General features: G+C 36.8%; 1 protein-coding gene across 3 annotated transcripts in view; it reads left to right on the forward strand.

Moving 5' to 3' along the window:
• Positions 1 to 333: 333 nt before the first annotated feature.
• Positions 334 to 15869, forward strand: part of Tab3 (TGF-beta activated kinase 1 (MAP3K7) binding protein 3) — a 59293-nt gene continuing 43757 nt past the window's right edge. For 2 of the 3 annotated variants that reach the window (XM_046425296.2, XM_046425298.2), the window contains exon 1: positions 334 to 491. The gene's annotated coding sequence lies outside the window, so the exon portion shown is untranslated. Of the gene's footprint in view, positions 492 to 1154; positions 2416 to 15869 lie in introns of those variants that run through there. The other variant, XM_058572897.1, reaches the window with a different exon arrangement.

The raw sequence follows: 15869 nt of genomic DNA on the forward strand, positions 1-15869 counted from the left end.
GCTATCCCACGCTCCTGCGCAGGCGCACTAACTTCCCCCTTGTAACCGGTGCTGCCCATTTCCGATATGGGGGAGCGTTTGCTCTGGCTAATTTATCACCTTTCCTGTGGTCCCCCGCCCTATGGTTCCTGTGGGGTAAGCCTCGCGAGATTGCCTACGGCAGTCCCCGGCGGCGCCATCTTTGTGCCTGGCGAGCGACGACTCCCGACGGAAGCCCTGAAGCCAGCGGCTCGCCTGCCAAGCTATCGCGGAGACCGGATCCAGGAAATACTAGGCGGGCCTCGGTGGGAGGGACGCACTGAAGGAGGAGGGAGGGAAGGGGGCGGCGGCGGCGGCGGCGGCGGCGGCTCACACCGGATCCGGGCTCTGCGCGGCGCGCACCCGAGGGGGTTCGGGCGCGGAAACGGCTCCGGCCCGGACCCCCCCTGCGGGAGCAGACGACGGGCGTGAGGGCGAGGCGGCGGCTGCGAACGAGGAGCTGCGGTCGCTGGGTGAGTGTCCGCGAGGAGGCCCGGCACCTGCCGATGCCAGGGCGTCGATGGTGCCTTGGGGTCGTCCTGGTGATCTCGCGCCTAGGACGGTGGGCGTGTGCGCGACTGCGGGTATCCTGCGAGCTCGGCTTGGCCTGGAGCTGAGGCTGCCACTGGGAACTGCAGGGCTGCCGGAGGTCTGCGCAGGGCCTGGCGCGTCCGTGCCCGCCCGGGACACCCCGAGAGGCGAGAGGCGGAGGGGAGAGGGAGTGGCCGGTGGGGGGGGGGGCTTGATTGGCTTTCGTCCCCGGAGTGAGGGGATGATGTCCTCCTTCGCGGGTTCCTACCTCTGCACCGGTTTGACACCCTGGCAATGTATTTGGTGATGAGGACTAGCAGCACATAAGGTTAGGTCTGTTGAGTGTGTTGAGACATGTGGAAAAGGTTAGTAGTAATAGTAATAATTGTTAGCAAGTGTCGAGTAAAGAGAAAACATTGTCTGCGTTCATTTAAAGATCACATAAGCAGTACTCTGAGGTCCAGCAACAGACTAGAATTATCCCAGTTGGACTTCTTTAGTTTAGTACCGTGTGCCTGCCTATAAAGTGCATAAAAGCAGGATGGGGGGGTGCGGATGAGATGGGGACAAGGTGAGGAATAAACTGCATGAAAATCAAAAGTTGGTATTGTTGATGTGTTAAAATATAAAGCATTTTCTGTCTTTACGAAACATTAAATTCTTTAAAAAATTAGCTACCTTTGGTCGAGACAGAGCTTTTCAATTTGGTGTGTTCTTTATTGACGTTTGTCTATCAGACAGTAATTTTGGTGTATTATATATTTACTTATGGTTTGTAAAAGGATAGGAATGAGTGGGATAAAAGAACAGTTTGACAACTGAGCTCCCTATACCCACTTTTATTTTGGAAAGATAGGAGAGTTTACAGAAAGTAAACTCTTTGCTTTTGTACTGATTTGCAATAGTAAACAAGAGCATGTGTAAGAAAAAACATTTTTTGATGAAGAAAGGGCTTTTGAGATGAGAGTTTAATTTTGCAGTGTTAAATTATTAAAAGGCATCACCAACCATGGTACATTTTGTCACTTTGTCTTTTTATGAACACTGGAAGAATGCAAACATATACCCATAATTTTAAGCCCACGTGTGATAGAATTTTTTTACAACTTTAGATCCCCTCACCCCATTAGCATACTTGGCTCAGTCAAGGGAAAATTAAACTTCAGTGAAGGTAAATATTAAATATGATTTTCATCTTGACAGCTAACAGAACATTACCTGTGTTCACTCACCCTGAATTTTCTTCCTTATGTTTATTTGATACATTCTTCTCCTTAATTATAGACCATTCTATAGTTTGTGCTGGAGCTAACACAGAGTATGTTCAGGCACTGGGCTTAGTGTGTAATGTGCATTTGCATTAATCCTTGAAGCTACCCTATGTAAAGATAATCTTATACATGTTGCACAGATATAGACAATAACCTCCAGTATCCTGTAACTTACGTGGGTAGTTAAGGAGATCATATAGCTGGTAAATTGCAGAACTAGAACTCAAACTAATTCTAGAACATATGCTCTATCATATTCTGCATAAGTTTATGTGCTGACTAATACAAATTTTATGAAAATGGGAATTTTTATTACAAAGAAACCTTTCAGTTCTGTTGGTAATCTTGAAAGCTTTCAGTGTCCTTGACTCAATATAATCTTAAGGTTCTTTTTTTTTTTTTCCTTTTCAAATGTGTTCGTTTTCTACCCAGAGGTAATATTTGGGCAAAATTTCAGAATTTTGTTGATCTGTAAAAGATTCCTAATAACTCATAGTGACCTATCTGGAATTCAGATGTTTTCAGTAACTTTTCCTCCTATTTCAGCATGCCAAAATACTGCAAAGATCAGATATTTTCTACTCGGGAGGCCAAGGTAAGAGGATTGCAAGTTTGAGACCAGCCAGGCCAACTTAGCAAGACCCTATCTCAAAAAATAAAAAAGTGTTAGAGATGTAGCTCAATGGCAGATCACCCCTGTGTTCAATCCCCAGTACCCACACCCACACAAAAGATATTTTATTTGTTCTGATCCTTTACATTATTAAAATAGTAACTATTCATAGGGTTTTGGATTTGTTTTCTGGCACATTGGAGGTATATGCATACACCCTTACCATCTCTAGCAATTAGAGTACTTGGTAGCCTACCCTGTTTTTCTTCCCTTTAATTTAGTACAAAGGTTTTGGACTCAGGTCATGGTTTGTAGAAAATACGGCAGTTATTATGGGAAACAGCATAATCTCTTATGGGGATGGCAATGAAAAACTTTAGAGGTTCCCAGCAGTATCTGAGACGTTGATGAAAGCAGAAACATTGTGGGGGGTGTCACTTTTGTCTCCCACTGGTCTCTGCTGTTGCATCTCTGATGTGCTGTTGAGCCCTGTCGTCCTGGCCCTTATCTCTGCAAGAGAGAGGCCCTACATCTGGGTATCTGGGTAGAGTTCAACTGGAACAACAACTGTAGGAAAATAAAGGTATTAAGTGGCCCTCATCTCTAAAAGGTCATTTGGTCAGTTTTACCTGTGTGATTATCTCTGGCAGGAATTTCTAGAAAAGTTACGCAATTTGGGATTTGCTACTTCATCTTTTAAGAAGTAAATTGTTTGGTTGCCTTTAATGAGATAGTCATGTCTTCTAGAAATGGAAAAAGAAATCTTGTGTTTTTCAGTACATAGCAGCATACATGTGTGTTACACAGAGTGTTGGAGTGGATTTTTAAATAATACCTTGGAGTCTTGACAGGCAGTCTCTTAGTCTGAATGAGCAAGTTTTTAATTATAGTTGTACTTCCAAGAATGAAGTTAAATGTAGTTCAGTGTGGTGGCACATGCCTGTAATCCCAGCAACTGGGGAGGCTGAGGCAGGAGAATTGCAAGTTCAAGGCCACTGGCCAATGAAGTAAGACCCTACCTCAAAATAAAAAGTAGGGCATGTTGCTCAGTGGTAGAGCACCCCAGGTTCAATCTCCAGTACCAAAAAAAAAAAAAAGAGTACTTCTTTACTTGTGACAGTAATGACTCATGTTATTTGGGCTACGAGGGTGAAAAAATTGACAAGTGATAATGTAACTGAGAGCTTACCAAGTAAGAAAACCTTCCTGAAATGATTTATATTGTCACTATATAAAGAAAGACACCAGAAAATTGCCTCATGTATTTAGAAGTTTATTTTAATACTTTCTGCATAATAAAACCTCAAATTATTACCAGGGACACAGATATTTGTCTAATAGTGAAGTGGACCTGATGAAATATTTGTAACTGTCAAACTGAATCCTGAATATTTAAGAACATTTATTACAGTATAATTCATTGACAGGTCTATTATTTTATTTTTCCAATTCTCCAAATTCCCACTTCCCTCCCTACCTAAAATTTCTCATCTTATTTTCCTCCCTGTCTTCCTGCCTGCCTTTCTGACTGCCTCCATCCCTCCTTTCTTTCCTTTCTTTCTCTCTTTCTTTTTTTCTCTCTCTCTCTCCCTCCCTCCCTCCCTCCCTTCCGTGGTACCAGGTCCTTCCCCTTAGTTCTCTGAAGTGAATGAGAATAACCCAGGCCAGGGAGGTAGTGTCAAGACACCTACTTCGGGTTTTCTTCTTCCCTTTCCTTAAGCATTAAGGAGGAAAGTTTGTAAAAAAAAAAAAAAAAACAAAAAAAAAAACCTTGTGTTGCAGGAGCAGGCACTGTTCCCTCATCCTCTTCACCAGCCACCCCACTGTCATACTTTTTCCTCTTTCTTTTCAGCTTGATACTTCTCTTCTAAGTGTCTTGCCTTCCCAGTTCTGAGTCTTCTACTCTAGCTCTACTTTTTGTCCGCATTCATGCCTTACTTCCTGCTCTCCCTTGATCAGAGAGGCTGAGGCTGTGGTCCTAGAGAAGCTCAGATTCCCAGTTTGGGCTGGGAAGATTTCCTTTTTCTACTTTCAGGACTGAATGGGGCAGGGGTAGTTGCTTTTATCTGAAGTTGGAATGTTAAATGGGTTTTCCCATAGAAACATTGCTCGCACAGGTTAAATATTTTGTTATTCTCCTGTAACCTTGGTCAAGCTTTTGTGGGGTAGCTTGGAAACCTAGCACATTGACCATTGTTTCCAGAAAGCTGAGATCTGAGGTTCAAATAGATGATTTAAAAAATCAGCTTGTCACCAATCAAAAATAAATGAATGAAAGGAAGATCAGAGGAGGAATAGAGAAAGGGATGAGAAGAGTGAAAGTGGGGGAATTGAGACTGAAATGGAGTAAATAAAATTCCATATATCAAAATGAACCCAACTACTATGTATAATTATAATGCTCTAATAAAGAAATAAATATAAAAAATCAACTTGAGTCCCAGAAGTCACTGGAGATTGTCAGCATTTTGTGAATTACCTAGTGAGGTGGTAGGTATCATACCTTTAGCTATTCAAAATTAGGTTTGTTTTTCTAATGTACTGGCTCTTCTGGGAAATAATCTGATAGGCTTATTAGATTGTCAAAAAAGAATTTCTGAATTTAGGTACATGTTTGGAAATAAAATTTAAATTCAGTCCATTTCAGTTTGTTGTTAAAGAAGATCTTACAGTATTGTTGACAGTACAGAGTTTTAGTTTGTCATGAAAGGAATATCTTGTTCCTTTCTTGCTGATGTTTTGAAACTTTTCAAAGGTATTGGACCTCATGAAGCTATTTTACCCTAGTTTACTTAGTGGTAAATATGGACAGTATGTTTGTTTTACCTGAAGATTTTAAAATAAAGTTTTATTAGTCTGTTGGAGTTACATAATGTTACCATTATTTGTAGTGTTCAAACAATTAAGTGAAAGATTTCAAAGTGATAAAAGCAAAGCCAAAGCATTTTATATTTGTTCTGCATAAAATGTGTTTAATCTTAGGTTGGTTGAAGGAAATATTCCTAATAAAAGGCAAGATGGATCTTTTTTAGTTTTTGTTCTCCAAACCACTCTTTGGTTTGAAAAAATGAATTTGAGTAAGACCCTCTGTTAATTTTAAGAGTTTACAAAATTCTTATAATTATACAGAGTATGGTGGTTAAAAAACATGATCTCTAGGGAGTGAATGTTCAAATATTGCGATCTTCTGACACTAGCTAGCTCTGTGTTCTTGGGCAAATTGCTTAATCTCTGACCTGTTTCCTCATTTTTTGAAATGGGGATAATGTGGTATCTACCTCTTGTAAGGATTAAATGAGCCAAAGGATGCATTGTATTTAAAACATGCCTAGCAATGGTATCTGCTCAAAAAGAGTTAATTCTTGTTGTTATTACTTTGTCATCATCATGACTACTGTTACTACTTTAGCTACCTTCTGAGATGACACCCTTCTATTCTTGGGCAGCAGGTAGCTGTGAAAAATGTATGTTTGCTCAATAGTAGTTTTTTAAAGCAGTTTATTGAGGGGACCAGGAAGACCAATATATTAACTGCTAGATACATCCACAATTGGCCGTAGTGTAGGAAATCCATAGAATAGTAAGCTATTTTTTTTCTGTAGCTCCATTCCCATCATGTTAAGTATAAAGAGCTATGCTTCTTTGATGTATGAGCAAAACTGGATTGAGTAACTGCAGTCAGTGCCTTTATTAAAATTTAATGATCTTGGCATCTATAAGGCTGTGTAGAGGAGCTTCAATTTCTAAACGGTCTATAAAGACTTTCTTTTTTCATTTTATTTTGAAATCAGCACCATTTTCCCACAGAAAAAAAATGTCACATATGGTGTTCAGATTCTCAGGCCAACCCAACATATCTGAATTTGAATATAGATAGTACTATAAAAATTAACTTCTGTATATAACAGTGTCTCGTCCTATACTAAAAGATTATGAACACAGTCTTGTAGATGGGGCAGTTGGGTCGTCTTCCTCCATGGTCCTTCTAAGGTTCCCCCCCCCCAACTTGGGAAGAGAGTTTTTTCTAGGGAAGGCTGAGAATAGGGTGAATAATGGGGGCTGGTTTTTAGAAGGCAGGGACTTTTTCCTGGATAGGCTTCTTAAAAGGCTAAACTGCATACAGTGGTTAAGAGCGTGGACTGTCTGCCCAGAATGCTTGCTTTCTAGTCTCTGTTCCATTACTTATAGAACTTCTCATCTGTAAAATGGAGATTAAAAAGTAGGGTCCTCCCAGTAGGGTTCTTGGAAGGATTAAATGTGTTAATATACGTGAAGCAAGTGAAGCAGCCCCTGACCAGTAGATGAGTACATAAGAAATGTGTTTTTATTAAGCTTTATGGTTTTAGAACCTCTAGAATACCCTTGTTACTTGGCTGTCCACTGCCTACATCTGTTCTTGAATAGGAATTTTTTTCTTCATTTTCCATGGAGGAATGATATCAGACTTTTCATTATTGGTAAAATGGTGGGGTTTTTTAATGCTTTTGGGGGGTTTTATAATGGTGGAGAAATAGATAGCATTTGTAGTTCTTTCTGTGAATTCACTGTAGCTCCCATTTAGGCCTTAGATAAATTGAAGATACATAATGACTATGGACATTTGATTGGGTCCGAATTAGATATAAATTTCTCAACCTAAGGTAGTTTTTTTGCTAAGTCATTTCTTTCTTTTCTTTTTCCTTTTTGCTTACTGTAGATAAACTCGGGACCTTATGTATGTTAGACAAGCACTCTACCAATGATCTACATTAGTGTCCCCCCACCTCTGTGTTTGTGTGTGTGTTTGTGTGTGTGTGTGTGTTTGTGTGTGTGTGTGTGTGTGTGTGTTTAATTTCTGACAAGGTCTTGCTAAGTTGCCCAGGCTGGCCTCATGCTTGTGATCTTTCTGCCTCAGCCTCCCAAGTAGCTAAGATTATGAGCATGTGCTACCATGCCTGGCTTATTCATTTCTTTTTAAATACATTTTATTACTTTGGAATAATTTTTGACTTACAGTAAATTTGCAAACATAGTCCAAATCTGCCATCTACTCTGGCAATAAACTTGCAATCTTCCTGATTCAGCCTCCCCAGTAGCTGGGATTATAGGTGTGAGACAACATGCCTGGCTGAAATCTCCAGTTCTTTGGTGAATAAATTTCTGTGACTATAGAATGATTTTCTGATTTACTTTTCGGTTTTCCTCAGGTCCTCAAAGGCCAGGTGTTTCCTTTAGGGATGACAAGGACAGTCATTAATATTGGTACTGAACTTTATGGTTTGAAATAAAAGGAGTGCTATGATAGTGGAAAGAACCCTATAGGATTTGGGTTGAGGCTAAAGCACTTTTATAACTTTAAACTATGTTTTCACAACACTAAATGAGTTATTTTACGTACTGTTCACTTTTGATGTATTTAGTTTCAAAATGACACATTATTTTTAAAATGTTAAGCATACTTCTTATTTTTATATATGCAAGTGAATTGAGATGAATTGGAGACTTTTAATTTTTTAGGACTCATAATTGTGATTGATTTAAGAAATTGGTATTGAGGTAATGTCAGTGACTTAGCACATTTGTGTGTTTATATGAGCTTTTAGAAAATTCTTGATTTCAGTTTGTGGTCATAATTGATTTTTTTAAGTCTTTTTTCTTTAACATTTTTTTGTTGTCAGTGGATCTTTATTTATATGTGGTGCTAAGAATCGAACCCAGTGCCCACACATGCTAGGCAAGTGCTCTACCACTGAACCACAATCCCAGCCCCCATGATTGATTTTTTAGGGTCTTTTTCTGGACTAGCATATGCAGTAGGTGCCCTTGTTATTCTAAATTATCACTCATGACTTAAATTTGATGTCAGAGTCGTCACTTGTGTAACAGAAAGTTATCTGTTAGGCTGCACATCATGAACTTCACTTTTAGAAAGTCTTATCTTTTTTTGCCACAGAAATAACTTTTGGCTATTAGTCATGGGTGGCAAAGAAATTCATTTTGAGTTGTTTGGATGAAAATGTTTCAGTTGAATATGGCTTGTATTGAGTGACACTGCCAGTAAATAAACTTTCTTGGTGGGTGGAAATCCCCCAGAACTTAGAAAATTGGGAGTGGGTGAACTTAATTAAATAACTTCAATTGTTTATACTTATTCAGAGCTTTTTATGACCTGGAACAAAGCATCCAACTTCAAAGGATCTTGGTTTCTTTATTTGTAAAATGAGGGGGTTTGGCTGGATGTGTCAATCTAAATTTAAATTTAAATCTTATAGTTAATTTATAAAATTTAAAAACTGTCCTATTTAACAAAAACCTACAAGATCAGGTTGCTTGTCTTAGATCTTTATTCATACTTAGATCTTTATTCAATACTCTTCACTAAATCTAGCTATAAGTCAGTTTTCCCTATCCAAGTAGTTCCATATCAACAATACTACAAATATTAGAGTTACTAGTTGGTTTGACACCTCTATAAATGCTTTCTGATAATTAGCATATTGCTTTTAAAGTGTTTGTCATTTGGTTTTTGTGCTATAACTTGAAGCAGTGGACTTTGAAACCTTTTTTGCTGTTCTATTCCCTGAATAAATTTGAAAAAATGTACTCCTTCATACTTAAAAAAAAAAAAAAAAAAAAAAAAAAAAAAACAAGAAAACTTTTTACTGAACTTTAATATGAAGAAAGTACACATTATCAGTAGTGAACAACTCAGAGGATTTTCACCAACTAAGTACATTTTTGTATCAGCACCTAGATCAAGAAAGTAAACATCATCAGCAACTTAGAAATCCTGCTTACCACCCTTCCCACCCCAGCCATTTTCTTGACCACTTTTAGATTAGTTTTGCCTACTTTTATACTTTACATTTATTAGTTAATTTATAAGATTTAAAAACTGGCCTGTTTAACAAAAACCTACAAGATCAAGTTGCTACTTGTACTCTTTTGTGTCTAACTTCTTTTGTGCAGAATTGTGAATGTGAGATCTGTATTACTTGTAGTTGTATTCATTCTTTTTGCTATATACTATTCCACTGTGTGAATATATCCACTGTATATGTTGTTTGGATGCTGTTTTTAAGAAAATGTCTTTGTGACCTTAGAGTGGATAAAGATTTCTTAAACAAGACTTTTTCAATGATAATTATTCCTCTTAGTGTTCAGATTGGAGAAGGAACAGGAGAACTTGTCTACTGAAATAAGAGCATTTGAAAAATTTTTAAAAATGTGAATATATAGTTAAAAGTTTTTACTCAGTAAATCTCAGAGAGTGTGTCAGTATTTGTAGCTAAGTCTTCCAGACAGAGGTTTATGCCTTAATAACTATTGTGGGTATAATTTCTTAAGAAAATGTGCCATGTTCTTCCTTGCCTTTTTTTGTTGATTTATAGGAGTTCTTTATTATAAGCTGGAAATGAGCCTTTGCTGGTGGCAAATATATTCTCCCACTGTGTGGCATGCTTTTTCATTTTTAATGTGTCTTCATAATCTGAAGTTCTCATTTTCAATGTAATTAATCATTTCCTTTATGTTTAAATCAGGTATCAGGTTCAGTTTAAAGTATCTTTTCCTGTCCCAGGGTGAGGGATATATTCTCTCACCTTCCAAAAGTTTTAGGGTTTGGGCTTTTGCACCTGAAACTGATTTTTATGTATCCTGTTAGGGGACAATACTGAGGTTCCCCCCCCACTATAAGGATAGCTAATTGTCCCAGTGCACTGTCTTTTCGATACTGTTGTGAGTAATCAAATATCTACATGTATTTGATTTTATTTCTGTGCTGTTTTGTTCCAGTGGTCTGTCTGTCCTTGTTCTCATACAACATTTTCTTACTTATAAAAGCTTTATAATAAGTCTTTTTATCTTTATTTTATTTTATGTGGTGCTGAGGATCAAACCCAGTGCCTCACACGTGCTAGGTGAGTGCTCTACCTCTGAGCCACAACCCTAGCCCCTATAATAAGTCTTAATAGTCAGTATAACAAGTTCTTCGACGTTGTCCTTTTTGACAACATTTTGGCTACTCTTGACCATTTGTTCGTTTATATGAATTTTAGTATCATCTTGCCATCAATCCCTACCCCTGCACCCCACAGTCCATGGTTTTGATTGGAATTGCATGGAATCCATAGACCAATTTAGGGAGAATTAACATCTTTATAATATTGTTTTTACTTATTTTGTGTGTGTGTGTGTGTGTGTGTGTGGGGAGATACTGGGTATTGAACTCAGGAGCACTCAACCACTGAGTCACGTCCCCAGCCCTATTTTGTATTTTATTTAGAGACAGGATCTCACTGAGTTGCTCAGCGCCTCGCTTTTGCTGAGGCTGGCTTTGATCTCGTTATCCTTCTGCCTCAGCCTCCTGAGCTGCTGGGATTACAGGCATGTGCCACCATGCCTGGCTGTTTTCAATACTTGTTAAACATGATACACTGCTCCATTTGTTTAGGTCCTTCTTAATTTTTCTCAATAATGTTTACAATTTTCTCCAGGAAGTTGTTCACAACTTCGGAGAGTTTTATTCCTAGATATGTGATATTTTTTGATGTTATAAATGTTTATATTTTTATGTTGACATTGTACATAGGAGTTGTCCTAAACTTTTACTACTTATGATATTCTTCTTTAGAATCTTTTGCTATGTATTCAATCTTTTGATCTGCAAGTTAAGAAAATTTTATTCCTTCTAATTGTTATTCTTATAGTGCTGGTTAGTACTTCAATGTAATATTAAATAGAAGTGGTATGAGTGGGCACCATTGTCTTGTTCCCTTTCTCAAAGGAAAATTTCCAGCATTTTTCCACCTAGTATGATGTTTGCTTTAATTTTTTCCCCAGACATTATAAAATTAAGGAAGTTTCATTCTGTTTTTATTTTGTTAGGAGCTTACATCATGAATGGATATTGGATTTTAACAGATGCTTTGCTAATGTTAAAATAACTGTATGATTTTGTTTCTCAAATTAAATTACATTGATTGATTTCCTGTTACTAAATCGGCTTCGAATTCTAGAAATAAACCCACTTTGGTCAATATCACATTTTTGTTTAATTTTATTTTGGAGTTTTAGATCTTTGCCCATGAATGAGATTGACCTTTAGTATTGTTTTCTTATACTGTCCTTGTCAGGTTTGGGTAGCCTTATAAAATGACTTAAAGAATATACTTATTTTTTTCGTTCTCTGGAAGAGATTATGTTAAGATTTATTTTATAGCCAGGTGCAGTGGTGTATGCTTGTAATACTAGCCATTTGGGAAGCTGAGGCAAGAAGATTACAAGTTCAAAGCTAGGCTCAGAAACTTTATGAGGCACTAAGCGACTCAGCAAGACCCTGCCTCTAAATAAAATATTTTTAAAAGGCTGGAGATGTGGCTCAGTGTTTGAGTGCCTTTGGGTTCAATATCCAGTACCAAAAATAAAATAAATAAGGTGTACAGTTATTAGTTTTTATTATTTTTCAAAATTGTACATCTATCACCACAGTCAATTTTAAAATATTTTCATCATCCCCCAAAGAATCTCTGCACCTGTTAATAGTCATTCTTATCTTCTCCCCTTCCCATCATCGTTAGGTAATCACAAGTCTCTTCATTTCTGTAGACTGGCCTATTCTGAAATTTTCATATAAATGGTATCATGCAAACAACCAGACTTAGCATAATGTTTTCTAGGTTCACCTATGTTGTAGTATATATCAATACTTCATTTGTTTTTATTGCCAAATAGTATTCATTGTATGCATATACCACATTGTATTTATTCATCAGTGATGGACATTTGGGTTGTTTCCCTTTTGGAATATTATTTATAACACTGCAGTGAACATTTGTGTACAGATTTTTGTCTAGCCATTTGTTTTCATTCTCTTGGTACTTTTTAATTCTTAATACTGGATATATGAATCTTTTTTCCCTCTCTCCTTTTTTAAAATTTTGAGACAGGGTCTTGCTAACGTTCTCAGGGTCTTGCTAAGTTGCTGGGACTGGCTTTGAACTTGGAATCCTCCTGCCTCAGTCCCCTGAGCCACTGGAATTACAGGCATGCACCACTGTGCCCAGATCCTTCTCTTTTAAATGATTAATTTCACTAGAGGTTTAGCAGTTATAATGGTTTTCCCCAAGAACTTTCAACATTGTTGATTCTTCTATATGCATGTTTTTCTATCTTGTTAAGATCTGTTTTTATATTCATTTTCCTTTTAGTTCTTTAGGGATTTTTTTTTCTTTTTTCCTTCTCCCTAACTAATGGAGATGGGTAGTTAGGTATTAGTTTGCATCCTTATTTCCTTCCTGACACATTTAAAACCACATTTCACTTTCAAGTGTAGCTTTACCAGCATCTTGTGATTTTTGATATGTAATCGTTTCATTATTTATTTCATATTTCTAATTTCCACCCTATTTTTAATCTATGGGTTATTCAGAAGTGTCTCTTAATTTCTAATAATAAGAGAATTTTCTATGTATTTTTTGTAATTGGTTTGTGGCTTTATCACACTTTAAAGAACTCCCTTGAGTGATTTTAATCTTTTAAAATTTCTTGAGGCTTACTTTTGGCTCAGCAAATAATCAATTTTTTTAAAAATACGTAAGCATTTGAAAAGCGTATATTCTGCAGTTTTTAGATACAGCCTTCAATGTATGCCCAATGATGAAGCATGTTAATTGTGTTGTGGCTCGGTCTCTACTAATTTTTTTAGTCTGTTTATTCTTTCAACTATCTTTCACTGAGAGTGATATCTTAAAATCTGCCAGCATGACACTGATGCATGTGTATTTCTCCTAGTAATTTTTGAACTTTTGCTTTATACATAATTGGAGGCCATTTATTAAGTGCATGCAAATTTAGTTTGTTCTGGTGAATTTAAACCTTTTATCATTATGGAGTGACTTTTTAAAGAATGTATTTTATCTATCTATATCTATCTATCTATCTATATATATATACACACACACACACACACACACATATATATTTTTTAGTTGTCGATGAACTTTTATTTTATTTATTTATATGTGGTTCTGAGATTCAAACCCAGTGCCTCACACATACTAAGCAAGCACTCTACCACTGAGCCACAACCCCAGCCCCTAGAGTAACTCTTTTTAATGATGCTTTTTTTATATCTATTTTAACTGAAACTAGTATAGTTATTCCATCTTTATTTTGGCTGTTTGCATGATACATACTTTTCTATTACTTTTAACCTTTCTGTGTTCTTATGTTTCAGATGGGTTTCTTGAAAATAGCATATACATTTGTAGATTTCTTTTTGTTAATCCAGTGTGATAATCATTCTCTTTTTGTAACATTCAATCTATTTAAATTAAATTTAAATTTAATGTAATTACTGATATTTGGGAACTAAGTGGAACATTACATTTTTATTCCTCTAACTCTGCTGTTTCCTTTTTTCTTCCATTGATTTATTTTTATATTAGCTTTTTCCCTTTATTTAAGGCTCAGATATCACATATTTGTTTCTATTCCATTTGTGTGTGTGATTACCATAGAATTACAGTCTTCTTCGTCATTGTCATCATTGTCATCTCTTGCTTCTTCATAATTATTCTTTTTTAATAGTTATCACCCTGGAATAACTAGTCGAGCATGTATCTATCCCTCACTTATCAAAGTCTGGTGTTTAGGTACTTTTACCTTCCTCCTGGTTGAAGTAAGTACATTAAAACACCTCCGTTCCATTTACCTATCTTTTGACATACGTGCTATTTTTTTTAACCTGGAATTTATTTCTGTATATATTTTAAACACCACAAGAGATTTTTGTAAAATCTGTGTCCCATAGATTTTTTTACATGCTCATTTATACCTTTGTAGTTCTTCATTCCTTTCTGCATTTATGACACTCCCATCTTGGGTCAGTTTTCCTTTGTGCTGATTTCTTAGTATCCACTGAATGTTAACTCTGTTTTTATTTGAGATGTATTTCAGTTTCAATCTTGAAGAGTATTTTCTCTGCAGTGGAATACTAGATTGACAATTCTTTTCTTTTTTTTAATCTTTATTTTATTTATTTTTACGTGGTGCTGAGGATTGAACCCAGGACCTTGCACGTGCTAGGTAAGCACTCTACCGCTGAGCTATAACCCCAGCCCAACAATTATTTTCTTTTTGCTCCTCTTATAGTTTTCATTTTTATTGTTGAAAATTAAGCTGTCAGTCTACCTGTTGTGTCTTTGAAAGTAGTTTTTACCTTTTAAGGATGCATTTAATTTTTCCTTTTTTGATTTTTCAGCTAGGAATTCATTAAGATTGTTAAGTCTGTGGTTTGGCGCCTTTCATCATTTTTGGAAAATTTTCATATATGCAAATATTGCTTCTGCTCCATTCTCTCTTTTCCTTCTGGGATTCCAATTAACTATTGGATATGGGACCATCTCACTGAATCCTAATGTTTCTTACATCCCTCTCTCATCATTCTGAGCCCTTCTTCAATCTGTCTTTTGGTTCATTGTCTCAACTGTGTCAGCTGTTAAGTCTGTTCCTTGAATTAATTTTAATTTTTTACATTTTTTAGTAACAATTACTCTGTTCCTTTTAAGATCCATAATCATATGCTGTATAACATTTCTACCAATGATTGACCACACATAAGATGGAGGTCCCTTAAGAATATATTGCCTCGTGATATTGTAGCCATCTTACTTGGTACCCTCTGTAATATTTGCACAATGGTGCATGTCTCAAATCATATGCCATTAAGTGACACAACTGTATTTTGTCACTTTTTATGGTTTCTAGTTTGTTGCCGAGGTTTTTCTGTTTTGATAGTATCTTCAACATAGTAAGTAATTTAAAATCAATGCCTGATAAGTCCAATACTTGTAGTCCCTGTGGTTCTGTTTTTGTTATTGTTTCTTTGGCTTTTGGTCATCTTCTCTTGTCTCCTCGTGTTCTAATTGTATGCTGGGCATTGTATATGGAATTTTATTTGAGAAATCATTTGAAATGATACATTTCATAAAGGATTGTGTGTGTTTGTGTTTGTGTGTGTGTGTATGTGTATTTTCATTTGCTTGAGAGAACCCAGGATTACTTAATCAAATCACACCGTTCCTGGGTCAGCCACATGACTCAAGATCATACAAGATCATATTACATTCAGTGTATGGACTGATTCATTTTTAGTTTACCCTTATTTCTGAGGTCTTCAAGGATTCCAGCCTGAAGATGGGAGAAGGGGCTTTTTCCCCTTTGTCCCTCTGGTCTGTCAGACTGGCTGTGTTGGCAGCTTTTCATTGCTGTGACTAAAATACTTGACAAGAACAACTTAAAGGAGGAAAGATTTACTTTGACTCAGAGTTTGAGAAGTTTCAGTCTTTGTCAGTCTGCCAGTCTGTTCCATTGCTCTGGGCCTGAGGTGAGACAGAACATTACTGTGGAACAGGATGGCAGAGGAAAGCTGTCAGCTATGGCAGTCTGGGGGTGGG

The sequence above is a fragment of the Marmota monax genome, unplaced genomic scaffold (assembly GCF_021218885.2).
Source record: "Marmota monax isolate L192 unplaced genomic scaffold, Marmota_monax_Labrador192_F-V1.1 WCK01_AAM20220418_F8-fsc00075, whole genome shotgun sequence".
Lineage (NCBI taxonomy): Eukaryota > Metazoa > Chordata > Mammalia > Rodentia > Sciuridae > Marmota > Marmota monax.